Below are 14,968 nucleotides of genomic sequence, written 5' to 3'. Positions count from 1 at the left end.
TGTTTGTTTTGTTTTACGGCATATCAATCTTTTCTAAGTGATATACTGTCGAATCTGATGAGTTCGGTAAAACTTTCGTGCATCCTTTATCTCTTTAAATATGTTGCCATTATGATGTATTTGACTGTTTTGTTTTACAGTATATCAACCCATTTAAAATTATTTATTTCTGTAATCAACTTTACCTCAAACAAGGCACATCACAAATTCAACGCAATTGGCTGTCATTTGTCGCCATGTTCACGGGAGATGGACAAGATGCGGGTTTATGTGACATTTAAACGTCTGCATGTAAGTACAACCAAATAAGCTGGTAGAAGGAAGGAAATTACAGTTTAGCGGACAATAGAATGAACTATGTGAGTAAAAAGCTTTCCAACATTTAGGAGCCTCCACAGTGAAAAGGTGTGATTTTGCTGCTAAGAAGTTTGTCAGGAGTATATATGTCGAGGAAGAACTAGGGTAATGAGTCTATCAGAGAACATTATATTAAAATACTTGTAAAAAAGTACAGGGATGCAATGTTGCGGCCATGGGACTGGAGTTGAAGCATACGTGGCAACTCGGCATCTATTAGATTTGAGACTCTTGTATATGTGTGTATAAAATAAATGTATATATATATATATATAGAGAGAGAGAGAGAGTAAGAGAGAGAGAGAGAGAGAGAAAGAGCAACAGTTAGTTTTGGATTATTATCTGGCTATTTGTGTAAACATTGGCAAAGAGAGTTTCACACAATTTTACTTAAGTAAATCTTGTTTTACAAGCGTTTATGTAGTAATGAAAATGTATTTCACTCGGAACAGTGATATGACGAGTGATTGAAATTACCCCACGGAAAAGCAGGGTGTATATAGTGATGGAACTGGCGATCAATATTTTTTCCAGTTGAGTCAAGCTGGACAACCATGTCCAAATCACAGACGGTAAATCAGCACGGTTTTCTACTATTTAAAAAGTATACGTGAGATTTTGCCATTTTTATCCAGAAGAAAAAAACTGAGTGTTCATTATTCCAACAGTCAGATTAAGACTGCACCGTCCCTAGCGAGCTGATACATAAAATTCTGTGACCCATTGCGACCCTTAATAGTTGTTGATATTAACTCGGTCTCATGGCAAAACATTTCTAGCTCACATTCCCCGAGCGATTATTATTCATTGTATGCAACTCTCTGCGGTTGAGTTGAATTGAAATGAAATTGCATCACAGCACGGCTTCAAGTTCTTGACACTGGTTTCTCATTTTTGTTCAATTACCATTTTGTTCGTCGCGCAACGATGAAATACTAAACACATTTCGACCAACAAATATATTTTAAAAAATATATTTATATAAGCCAAACAACACTTTCTCTATAATCCTTTTAGTCAATCACTAACTATAAATTTAATCTGGAATATTCTATTTTTAAATAAACTTTAAATATAAATTTGCTTAATTTGCATTTTATTTAATGTTACTTCTTACTAACTTACACCCACATGCACGCCATTCACACACAAAAAATATATATGCACATGAAAAATATATGTATAATATAAACACACATAATATGGATATAAAAATATAAAAGTATATATATATATATATATATATATATATATATATATATATATATATATATATATATATATATATATATACTAGCATTTCAGCCCGGCGGTGTCTGGGTATTTGGAGGTGTATCTTGAGCAAAACAAAAACGGTCAATTTTTTAAAACTTTGACCCCTATTATGACCTCTTAACATTTATTTTTTTTGGCTCAAATCAAGTTATTAAGTTAGATCCACGTCCAAGGAACCTATATCTAAAATTCCACGTGTTTAAACCAAACATTGTCGGAGGAGTTTGGTAGAGTTCTCAAAAGTCAAATCGTTGAACGTTGACCCCTTAATAGCCAAATTTCTGGTTGAAATCTGGTCACCTCGATTTTGCTCAATTTTAGTAGCCTCTATATCAAATTTCGAGTCTGTAGACTCAAAATTGACAGAGTTATTACGTATGGAAATGTACACACCCATACACACACAGGCATACACTTTCGCTTTTATAGATAGATAGATAGATAGATATGTGTGTGTATGTACGGAAGTCAATAGAACAATATAAACGTAATCGATAGCAGTGGAAATTTGGTAAATTTTATTACTTAGGGTGATGGTTCGTCAAACACTTCTTAACGTAGGACTTAAAGACGATCATACTGAAATCAGCTGGAAAGCAGGGAAACAGAAGGGCGTTCAACAGGCGTGATATTCTAAGAAATAAATTTTATTCCTAGAATCTAGGTTAATCACAGATAAAAAACGAGATAAATTATTATTAGTGATTTTTTGTGAAAGTTTAGCCAATGGGCTGCCATAGATTGGAGCCCAGACAAGAATCTGCCATGAAAAATCGATAAAGCGGATACAAGCTCAGACCTTCTCTTCTGTGGGGAAAAGGTTGCAGCGAACAAAAAAGGCCATTCCAACTAGGTTATAAAGTGTATTTTGGACTCTGTCAAGGCAGAATGACCTTCCATGATGTGTCATTATTACTCCATCCTAGGACGTACTTGACTCTTATATAGCTAGAGAATTGTATCAGCAGTGAGATATCTATTGGGACGGTAGAATGGTCCCACCATTTTGCAGCGACCATGACTACAGATATGATGTACGTGTTACATTTTAGATCAGGAGTAAAGGTCAGATACAGAAGCTTGTCAAAATATGGAACCTTCACAAGACGAGTACCGTTCATAAATGCCAGGCTGGGATCAGAGCGTTTATGATGCGAAAATAGAAACTTTGTTTAAGTGCATTAGTATAAACCAGCCATTTATTTGTCCATTGCCCTACTTGCACAAGATCAGAGGAGAGGGAATCAGAGAGAAATTGTTTATTTACGGCCTTTGAACTGTTGCCGTAGATGTTAGTGTGACCAGCATGGATGTCTATGAATGATCTTAGGGTTTGATTTGGGAGATCATTGATATAGATCAGAAAGTGTGAGGCCACGGCCACCGAAATATAGAATGCCTGTTAACTGAAAATGCCTGCAGGCACTGTAGGTAAGATTTATCAAATTGTCACTGTTGATACTATATGAAGGCATTTTTTAAACGAACATGAAAAACTTGTTAAAAAAGAAAATAAATGGACCCAATTCGATTAATAACGAAACTGAACTTTATTCAATATAAAATGCAAATATTATCTATGTAAAATTACGTAATTTTAAAGCAATATACAATCTAATACTAATGAAACTGAATTATGAATTTAGAGAAAAAACAATTAAAGGCATATAAAACACAAACATTTCTTGGCATTCGTGACAAGATGTCAGTGTAGTATCTGTTTGTATGCTTCAATTCACCTTTTCTATCCTCGGCCGATGAAGGAGAAATCGTTCATAACTGAGACAATTTTAATTTTTTTTATTCCTATCCAGAGAGCTGGATTTTCCCAACAAGCTTATATGTGGAACTATTTAAATAACTATTCCTTTTAATACAGAAATTTTATTTCAAGTTTTGATTTTCTGTTCTTCTATGTTTTCGATGTTTTTCATCAAAATATGTAGCGTATAATTACCAAGTAAATGATTCAGAATCCTATACTCCGCTATAGTCTATTTTCATACAAATGCGTAGTACACGAATACGGAAATGTTCTACTAAAAGAAAATCATACTCTAATGTGAACATCGGTTAAAAACTAAGAAAATATATTAAACATCTACGATATTAAATCAGGGTGGTTAATTTGGGAGGGCATATTATTATTATTATTATTATTATTAGTAGTAGTAGTAGTAGTAGTAGTAGTAGTAGTATTTCACGCACAAAAAGTTTTCTCACAGGCAATCATCAATGATTGCAAACTGGCAGTTACATGTGGTATTTCCTGGAGACCAAGTAGCAACAAGTCTCTAAGAATTTCCAATATTCTCCACCTCTTGACCAGTCGTCCAGATGATTGCACGTTATCGCAATAGCCGTTTGCCATTGATTTCTCGTTGACATCGGCCATTGGTGTTTCCTGGGGTTTGGGTGACAAAATGCCTCCACAAGGTACCGGATTTTAACTGCACACTTCCAGTGGAGATCCGGTTAGTACTCTCCCACCTCGGACTTTCCAACCTCTCGGACCCTTCACAGCTAGTAATCTACATTTTTTGCCACTTAACGCTATACGTGGATCCTGCATAAACGGCTTTTAATTTAATGGCTGTTCCCTGTAGGTTTTCTTTCACTTCCTTCCTATATATCTCATACACTTTTCTTTTGTAATTGAGAGAATATTTATTTTATCTTTTGAATTTTTATATTTCTTTGATAAAATTTGATTCATACTTTTATTTCTCCCATGTTTTTATTTTCTTTTCATTTTATTTTAATTTATTTTTATTGTTATATTTTCATACTAAATATTTCTATTTTTTGTTCCATTTATATTTGCATACATATTCAGGCCTTTTTTCCCTTCAAATTAAATGTACTTCTTTTTAGTCAATATCTAAATTTTTATTAAAACTGATTAGTTAATGAATTTTTAAGATGAATTTGTGTTCATGTATCTCGGGAGAGAATAGAGAATTTCCTATTTTATTTCCATTTCAGTCATGTGAATTATTTACAGATAAAATGTTATAAAACAGACAAAAATAAATTTTATGTGTTAAATATATTTCAAATAAATAAATTGCGGCCGGTGCTAAAATATTGAATCCATCGTTCTTTTTAGTTAAGAAAACAAAAAACAAAAATAACAAAAACAAAAAAAAGCTGGCGTGAAAAATTCTAACTTTGAAATATATAGAAATACATAATTAAAAGTGTTATTTCTTATTAAAAGAAAAATATTCTAATATAAATATTATCTGTTTTGCAATTTTCAAACATAAATAAAATGAAATATTCGACTTTCTTCGATAAAAATAAACGTTCAAACAAGTCCACATACCGTTATATTTTGTTAGATTAAAATTATTCCAATGTGCAATTATAATACTTGAAATTACATAATTATATAAATGGAGAATTGCTTTTTCTCTGTAGGAGTAGACAAAACATGCACGTTTGGACTACCTTCATAAAATTACCACAGTCATTTTCTAAGGTAACGAAAATATTTTTATCGCGATTAGCGTGGCCACTTGGTTGAGCACATAAAACAATGGGCTCCGTTTACCTACATGTTGATCTGGTAATGATGACAAGCTGTCATGTTAACCGGACTTCTCTCTCAGTAGCCGTGTTGGGAACAAGATGGACCGCGGAGGGACTCCGGCATTAATATTGTGAGTTTCTTATTTCTACAATTATTCTTATAAACCTATCAGAAAAAAAAATGATTTAATATTGAAAAGATATTTCCAGGTATAGCGGATCCGAAGATTTTGTGGAGTAGACCTTTATGCCATACCCTAACAAAACCGGTTGATATGTCAAGACCAATTTCTCTAGAAAGGTCTCCTCCGTCGAGTAAATCGCTAATGTCATGAGATATAACTAATCTTCTGATACGTATATATATATATATATATATATATATATATATATATATATATATATATATATATATATATATATATATATATATACTATTTTGTTCGATAAATATTAATAATTCTGATACCTGAAGAAATTAGTGCTTCATACTAACGCAATCAATTACTGCTTTCCCGGGAGTCTAAACGAGTCAATGTTGTCAACTCTCTCTCTCTCTCTCTCTCTCTCTCTCTCTCTATATATATATATATATATATATATATATATATATATGGGTGGACGTTGTGAATATGCGGACGACCTACAGTCTGATCGCTAGCAATAGACGGCAAAGTGTCGGACTCCTCAAGAAGTTTACAGCGCAAAATAAAAGGGGGAGATACTTAACCTTTGCGCTATAAAAAAGAATATAAAAAGAATAAAAAATATACAAATTATCCCTTACCGAAGTTAAGATAAGAAAAAATAAAAGGCTGTGAGGAATGGACTGGTTAGAGGCCTTGCTTATCGTTCCCCCATACAAACACCAATTCTATAACAAGATTTTAATTTTGTAACCGAAAAAGAAAATGCTTTTATATCTTGAAATTTCAGTTTTCGAAGGTAATTATTGGCCTGAAGACGTGATCTCCCCAATGATTACAGAAACATATATGCACATATGTAGCCATCAATGTTTGCATAAATAGTTATATATATATATATATATATATATATATATATATTTGTGTGTCTCTGTATGCGCGAGCATGTGTGTGTATTTCGTTTGTATGTGTGTGTGTGAGAGAGAGAGAGAGAGATAGAAAGATAAACCCCATAGTACACTCGTATGCGGGCACGCGACCCGATCCTTCAATTAAAGAATTCGGTTTAATAAATGATGGACACAAGTAATTTGCCCCACTCTTTATCAATGCGTAAACCTGAACGAAGATTCCATCAACAAAGTTTTTTTTTGGTAGAACTGCTCTCCTATGGAACTGTTTTCGTTTTCTTGCTTTTGAATTGATTAAAATATAGTCACCTTCAAGTTCAAATTAAACAAATTCTTGATTATCAGTTCTCTAAAGTAATCTAATTTTTCGAATGTCCACTACTAATAATTACTACAATATTGTCCCGTAAACTACCGTACACTCATGAAACATTATCCTCGATTTGCGTTCGGACTTGATAAATGGTGAGTTCTTTACATATATGTATGTGTGTATGTGTGCGTGTGTGTTATTTGTTTTTGTTTTTGCGATATGTTTTTAATGAATTCAATTATTTTCGAAAGTGCATTTTTATCTAAATACGAGATAGGAATAATTTTCCCTTTAACCAATTTGGTACCCTTATATGCGGAGCGCATATATATTGTTTTTTTTTAATATAATTATCCATTGGCATGTGTTTCGTCGTCTACGACTCATCAGAATGGCTGAATTAATCAGGATTCGGAATCGGGACCCCAGGGTAAGTAGCCTAAACTCTTACCGCTCGTCCTTCTCGCCCGACTGATTGGATATATCGCGATTTTCTTGGATGTTATTTGTTTTTGATTTTGCAATACGTTTTGAATGAATTCAATTCTTTACGAATGTGTATTTTTCCCTAAATGCGAATTGGGAATTATATATATATTAATATATATATATATATATATATATATATATATATATATATATATATATATATATATATATAGGTTTCATTAAATAGCACATAACTTTTGCTTGTTTTTCTTGTAATCCTCCCATTCTCTTTGTCGGACCATTTTCCGAACGTTTTTTCCAATTGAAAAAAGAAATTTCCCATAATTGCGAACGTTTTCGACCTCCATTGGTCATCCTCATGAGAGTAGTAAAAAATAAAAACATGAAATTGAAAAATGAAAGTAGCGAGATGAAATGAAAAGACGATTAAAAGGCGATTAAAATCGCTTAAAATCACTAAAATACTCAAAAGCACTTGAGCGTGCCCTCCGTTTCGTTTTGAGTCTGGTTAATCGTTGGTTTATTAATGTGGATTAACCATGCCTCAAAGATCGGGAGGCGCACCTCGCAATATAAGACAGTTAAAATGGCCGTGTTATTTATTAATATGTTTCTAAACTCAATTTTAGGGGGGTGGTGTGCTATGAGGTGCTGATAGATTGAACTATTCGGGGAAGATAGGGGACATGTTAAACGACGGGAGATGCTGGTTCGAGTCATGCCAATGTACGAATTATTTTTTGAGACGCATTCTCCTATGGGACATTAAAAGATGTACACGGCATTTCTAGTTTTCAGCATACTGCCATCGGATGTAAGGTTATTTTTTTTTTATTAATAATTGGCTAGTTTTAAATATATATATATATATATATATATATATATATATATATATATATATATATATATATATACAGTAGCATCCAAAATTAAGGGACACCATTTTAACAACTGTGAAAACTGAAATTTTGACAACTGGTAGTCGTTATCATCCATAATAACATACTAAAATTTGACTCATTTGCAAATGATAGAAAAATAAGTATAACAATTATTTATTAATTTTAAAAATCGCAACGTCAAAAATAGGGGCCAACATTAAGAAAAACAATGTAAACAGCCAAAAAACAATAAAAATACATGTACAATCAATATTTAGTAAATAATCCCTTGCTCTCAATGAGATATGCAGATCTTCGACTACAAGAACGAATCAGTTCTTGACAATCCTCGATACTAATTTTAGACAATTTTTCCTGAAACTTCACCCACACATTCCCCCGTGTTAGTGGGATTTCATTCCATAACTTTCACTCCTGAGGTATTCCAAAGATTTTCTATTGGATTTAAATCAGTACTTTGCGGTGGCCAATCCATAATTTGAAAATCTTGCTCGCTATGGTAACACATTGCCACCTTCTCCTTGATCTGTAACCGAATGTTTTAAAACTGAGCTAAGTATTCAGATGTAAGAAGAACCTTTTTTCTTTTGTTTTTTCCTTTCTAAGAAGAAATTATTTGTTAAGATGTATTATATCCTGTGCATCAAAAAAACACACTTCTGTAAAAATTATTTGTTAAGATGTATTATATCCTGTGCATCAAAAAAAAACATACTTCTGTAAAAATTATTTTTATCTATAAGAAAGAAAGACTATTTTTGGATATAAGTTTTTCGATGTTCGATACTTATCGGATGAACTTCTGTACTAAGCATATCTTAAGAACACCGCCAGGCATATAAATTACCCTTGTGTGAAATTTGCAAAAGATAAGCTCAGCCGTTTCGGAACCTATAAAGAAGGAACTCACACACACAAAGTTACTATTATATAATAGTAAAGATATTATTAATCTGCATACATTCATATGTACATATTTTTAGTATTTACTTTGACAGTGTTCAATGCGTAACTAGAACTAGGTAGTAAGTTTAAAAATATATATTATCTGCGTTACAGCTTAAAGAAAATGCGGAAAAATCTCTGTACCTTAATTGCCACATATACTGTAAAGATTCTCTCTCTCTCTCTCTCTCTCTCTCTCTCTCTCTCTCTCTCTGTACATCTATATATACTCCTAATAAAGTATTTGATGTAATTATTACGTATAAAGTTTGGATTGATTTCAAATTTAGAAACCTAATGATGCATTGTACGAACCGCAAGTCGGTAATTGTGCAGATTATGAACCGGATTTCTCGAAAATGTCGGCTCGGACATCGCTAAAATATGCCAAACCCCGTTTAAAACGCTCAGTAACCGGTTAAAATTATTGTTGTTTTTTTTCGTGGTATTTTAATGTCTAACAATTTAATAAACGAAAATACTGTAAAAGTAAAAATTTTTACAGTATTTTCGTTTATTAAATTATTAGTTAAATGTATAGAATAATTATAATAGATTAATATAATATTAATAATATTAATAGATTATATACTATTAATTGTTACTGCATAGGTTATTTTTGTTAAGAGATTAAGAAGTTCTAGATTTATTACACTTAACAACTGACTAATCATAATCATGACTGATTGATTTGTACTGAGATGCAGAAGTGTGTTCATTTTGGATACTGCGTCGACTGATGAGGGTTTTTATGCCAAGGAAATCATTTCATGTTTGAGCTACGATTGAACAGCTGTGTAAGAATAACAGATAGTTTTTATTGAAGTTTTTTAATTACCATGTTTGGAATGTTTTCAGGAACAGTGGGTTGGCTGGAATCAAGGTCCTTGTAAAGTTTAGTAACATTCTTTTCAGATATACGCTTATCGCTCAGAGTGTTTACAATATAAGGAAAAAATATAGGGAACATTATGCTATACTGAGAACATAACATCTGGTTCAGCGAAGATAGTTTAATTAGATGCGACAGAGAAGTTGGTTTTCAAACTAAAATACAAACTACATTAAAATAGTCTTAATTACCTTTTTAACCGAACGTATCGTCTTTACGATAGTCGTAAAACATTCTTGCAATTGGATTATGTAGACGGACTTAATCTGTACTTGTTGTAATGGTTTTTTTTTCTGATTAATAAAGTTACAATATGCTATGATTTATACATATTCCTATTTGAATGTCAAACACCAACATTAATCTTTGGCTAACCTCATATTGTTTCAGTCAGAAAAGTTAACGGTTTAAAGCAGGTGTTATTTTACTGCAAATTCATGATATTTAGTTGTCTTTCGAACGTATTTCTTTTTACCGAATATACAACCAAAATTACCCCATCGTAAAATCTAATCTCTTTTTACAAAGCAATTAATTTGATTAATTCATCGAAAATATTTTTACGCTAGTCAAGAATTACTGTGAACGCAGGATTATGTAACAAATATCTTTCCAGACTCTGCAGACGGCGATGCTGAAATGAAATCCAGTCAAGACTCATGGGATCGAATTACGTGTGGATACATATGTAAGAATTGAATCAAATTGGATACATTGAAGCATTGAATCACAGCCCGATAGCTTTATCTAAAGTAAAACATGTGTGAAGTTAATGTCGGAAGAAACATAGCAAAATATATCACTAGTTATACTAACATGTAATATTCTACCAGGATTTTCTTAAATTCTCAATTTTAAGCGATTATCGTGTGTCGATATGCCTTGCCTGATCCCGATGTTTCTTTTCCATTGTAAATAACATTAATTTAAGCACATAAATTAAATCACAAATGCATGCATACATTTAAGCAAAAATATTCATTCTAGCAGAAAGAAGACCAGTTTATGCTTCATTAGTTACATTTATTTGTTGTATATTTATTGTTTAGATGTTTTTTTAGTTGCTTGTTAAAAATGGGATACAATCTTATTAACACAGAATAAGTCTTTACTAGCAATTTTGTGTTTTTTTAGCAACAATTGCTGTATGAAGTACGAACAATGGGTCATTCATTTCGCAGTTACAAGCACATTTAATGAAAACGTTTATAGTAAAAAATACGAACATTATAAAGTGCGTAGCAATCCACTAAAAATCGATTGCTCACCTGGTAGATTGAAAGTATGTAAAAAACAATGTAGAACTGGAATCGTAAGGACGATTATTAAAATCCCTTTCGCAAGGCGTATTTTTCTTTTGAAATGTACCACTATATCATTTACACAAACAAATGTATTTTCTTTATGTAGAAGGGCATCGAAGGTCACTCTAGAATTATAGTCCAGTAATGATAAAACTTTGGTAGGATTAGATTTGTTCAAGTACGGTTCAACAGGAACTTATTTTCATTAGGTTTAAAAATAAAAATGTTAGCTAGGAACCTGTCCCAAAGTAGTGTATTACACAAACGGGAAGTTCTTCGAAAGAAACTCTGCTGATAGACTTTTAGTTTTTGCTCGAAAAAATATGTCTTGGTCTATGTGGAATCAATGGATATGCATACGAATATAAGGAATCTGTTACTGTTCAAAACTTCTACTAAAAGTTAATTGTATAAGCCGAATTTGTTTGATATGGTATCCATAATGATTTGGTTGATTGAATTAATTTTCTCGGGTCTTTTTATGTAGTTTCAAAAGGAAATACGTGAAACGTGATAAGTGAAAGTAATTATGTTGAATTACATCAGTTATCCACTTAACACCATCAGCATTTTTTTTTTACACAGTGATCACCACTTATCAAGGCCCGGAAGCCACTCAGGGATAAGGGTTATTTCAAGTACATTACGTTAGTGTGGAGATTTGATGAAGTGTTTAATTAAGGGGGCGGTTCATTAGGAATTTGCAAACATTGGCCTTAAAGACATCCAAATTGTAGTCCGGAGGGAAGCAGGCAGACGGAACAGAGTTCCACAGGCGTGCAGTTCTAAGAAAGAAGCTTTGTTCATGGAATCCGCGTTTTGATTTAGGCACAGATATAGAGTGGGGGAAATTTTTCACAGCATTTAATAAATCGTATGAAGCGTACATCAGCCGTTTTTAAAATAAAAATTCACAATAATTTATTGACTTAATTTTCTGCTAAATGTTCGAATTTCGTTTGGTGTTTCGTGATATTGCATGCGTTTGCTGTACATGCCCTAATGCCCCTCGCGGTCTTTGTTCAAATCCTGCTTTTTGCTTTCGACATCGGCCGTAATAACAATTATGTGGACTTAGCCATCGCTCTTTCAGGTGTTTTTCTGTTCAAAACAATATTCCAACTCAAATTTAAAGAAGATACAACTGTTAGTTTAGAGACAATATCGTAATAGTAAAAGTTGATTGTCCTAAATAATTTTAAAATGGCAGAGTAAATCACGGAAGCTTTTCCATGTAACGCTTTATATGGACCTAATCGTCTTCTGTCAAGATAAAAATCGACCACTAAATAATTCAAAGTAATTACTTTATGAAGAAAAATGTTCCATCTGATCTCTTCGTTTGGATTAATCTTTTTTCGTAAATGCCCTTTTAGTACGTCAAATATATTGCAACGTAATTTAAGGTTATAATGATAATTGCTCTTTATCCTGACCATCAGACTTGCAATAAGACAAACTTCACTCCCAACAAAACACAACGCGACTGCTCTCTGTATCTCACCAAACAAATGCAAACAAACCTGTCTGTTTGTTTCGTTTGAATATATATATATATATATATATATATATATATATATATATATATAGAGAGAGAGAGAGAGCTATAGCAATACTATCATGCTGTGAGACCACTCATGACGTATTACTTGTTAAACTAATGTCAAAAAAAAGTGAGCATGTTATGCAATAAAATATTATTATCTATTAGTACAACAATCTTGTTGGACTCTTAATTAAATACTTGTCCTTGTCATTTTTATATTGCGTTTTGTCGTCCAATTAAACATGCAACATTATGCACATTTTAAATTTAGACTGTAATTATGACAATTAAGTTAATGTTTTCAGAAGATCTGCGTCAAAATTTCCCGATATCAATGTAGACGTTTTCGAAACAACTATGTATTCTCTGTAAATGGTATTGTGGTGGTGTCATCGCATAAAGCAGAACGGGAACGTGTAATATTTGATATTAAAAAAGCAGATCATCAATCAGATTATTAATGTGTTCATTTCAATTAAAGTGTTTTTATTTGATTTAGTTTTCCATTGTCTTAAACAATTTTGTGTCATTTGCTTTGTCTCGAAAGATTTCAAACCCCATTTCATACATTATTTCTCGCATAGAAGTTTTGTCGAAGAAAAAACGCAAGATAATCACACATGATACATAACGAATGTATGTGTGAAAATTCTAAACGTAATTACTTACGAAAGTATTCACATTAAAATATTACAAAACATTCAAAATAGTTGAATTTTCAGGAAAACCCATTCACAGCGGAGACATTGTTTGTCTAAAATGAATTCGGCACACTTTGATATACAGAAACGGAAAATGCGACTAGAAGGAAAGCATCATAATTGAATCTCTATTTGCAAACGATATTCGCGAACAATATTAAGATTTCTGAAGCGGTGTTGACACAACCATGCAAATAATTTAAAAATGAAACGCTAATATTATACCTCTCGCCCATGCGGGGATAATATTTTTTTGAAATCGGTCTCGGTAATGTGTTTTCCGAGCCTTAATTCAATGTCAAGAAGACCACACGTTCTAGTTTTAATCGCATCTACGCGTGGGTGACGGTTATCATATAATTTAAGTACTTAAATATTGTCAAACAGAAAAAAAAATTACATTTAAAGCGATTCATGTAATGACAATGTGTACTTTATTATAAATAAATAAATAAAAAGGATTGAGCAACGTTTAAAAGTACATTACAATATAAGATTATTGCATTTAATAAATAATTTATGTAGAGATATGTAAGATCATCTGCATGCGTAATCCATCCGCTATAAAAATACGAACAAAATTAGAATGAAGTAAAAGAATAAAGGAAAGGGGTAGAAGTCAGGTACGTCATTTTTTATTTGCACGAAAAGTTCGATTCATTTATATTTTCCCCTCCACAATTTTCACACAGATAGTTGTCCTCCATTTAACCATGTATCCTGCAAATTGTACAATGAGTAAAATGATTCATCGGTGTAAACATGATGAAACTAACATTGCTGTGATTAGAGATATATCTTGAGGTGGAAATGTTGACCCTAACTCCAACACTTACACGGACCTAGTGCTAACGATTAGTAAATACGTGTTTAGATAGGTGACATATCTGGAGATAAAAACGAGTCTTAATTCTTTTAATAGTGTATTTCTATAAAAGATCGGTTTCCCAAATATGTAAATATATAAACAAATTCACATGAAGAAAGGGTTTATTTTCGTTACAAAATAGTATTACTTTCTTACTAGATATTTGCGTAGGAATATGAACGGAATTACCTGCCTTAGTATTATGAATGAAAGTTTACAAATGCATACTCATTATATATATATATATATATATATATATATATATATATATATATATATATATATATACGTGGAGATTAATCGTGTCCGAGAGGTTACGTCCCATTGCAAATAATAAGAAAGGTGACTTTGTAGCCGGGTTCTCTCCCAACCTGTAGAAATTGTCGCTTTCTAAACCGATGACCCCGAAAGCATGCAACATTAATGTCTGTATATATATTAATAGTTGTGTGTGAATATTAAGCTCTTTTAAGAATAAAGTTCGTATAGTAAAGACTGTCTATGAAATAAATGCGGTTTGTTTTGCCTTGCGTTAGAGCACAATTTCCGCTCGTTTGGTCAATATTGACTGCCTATATATTATGCCTATATTTGACATTTAAAGTTGTTGATTTCCCTGAATTTTTGTGATTGTTGATGGTGGGCGAGACATGAAGTTTTTAGCAAATATATTGAAAGGTGACTCTCTGGCGTTGTTCAAATTTTTCGACCGAAAGAATTTGTCAGTTCCTGCACTTAAAACTGTAAAAGCATGAAACACTAGTGCCAGTAAGTATAATAATTATGCATGCATTTATATATATATATATATATATATATATATA

Source organism: Euprymna scolopes, chromosome 3, assembly GCF_053919585.1.
Source record: "Euprymna scolopes isolate OS-2025 chromosome 3, ASM5391958v1, whole genome shotgun sequence".
Lineage (NCBI taxonomy): Eukaryota > Metazoa > Mollusca > Cephalopoda > Sepiida > Sepiolidae > Euprymna > Euprymna scolopes.
Note: the sequence above shows the minus strand (reverse complement) of the source record.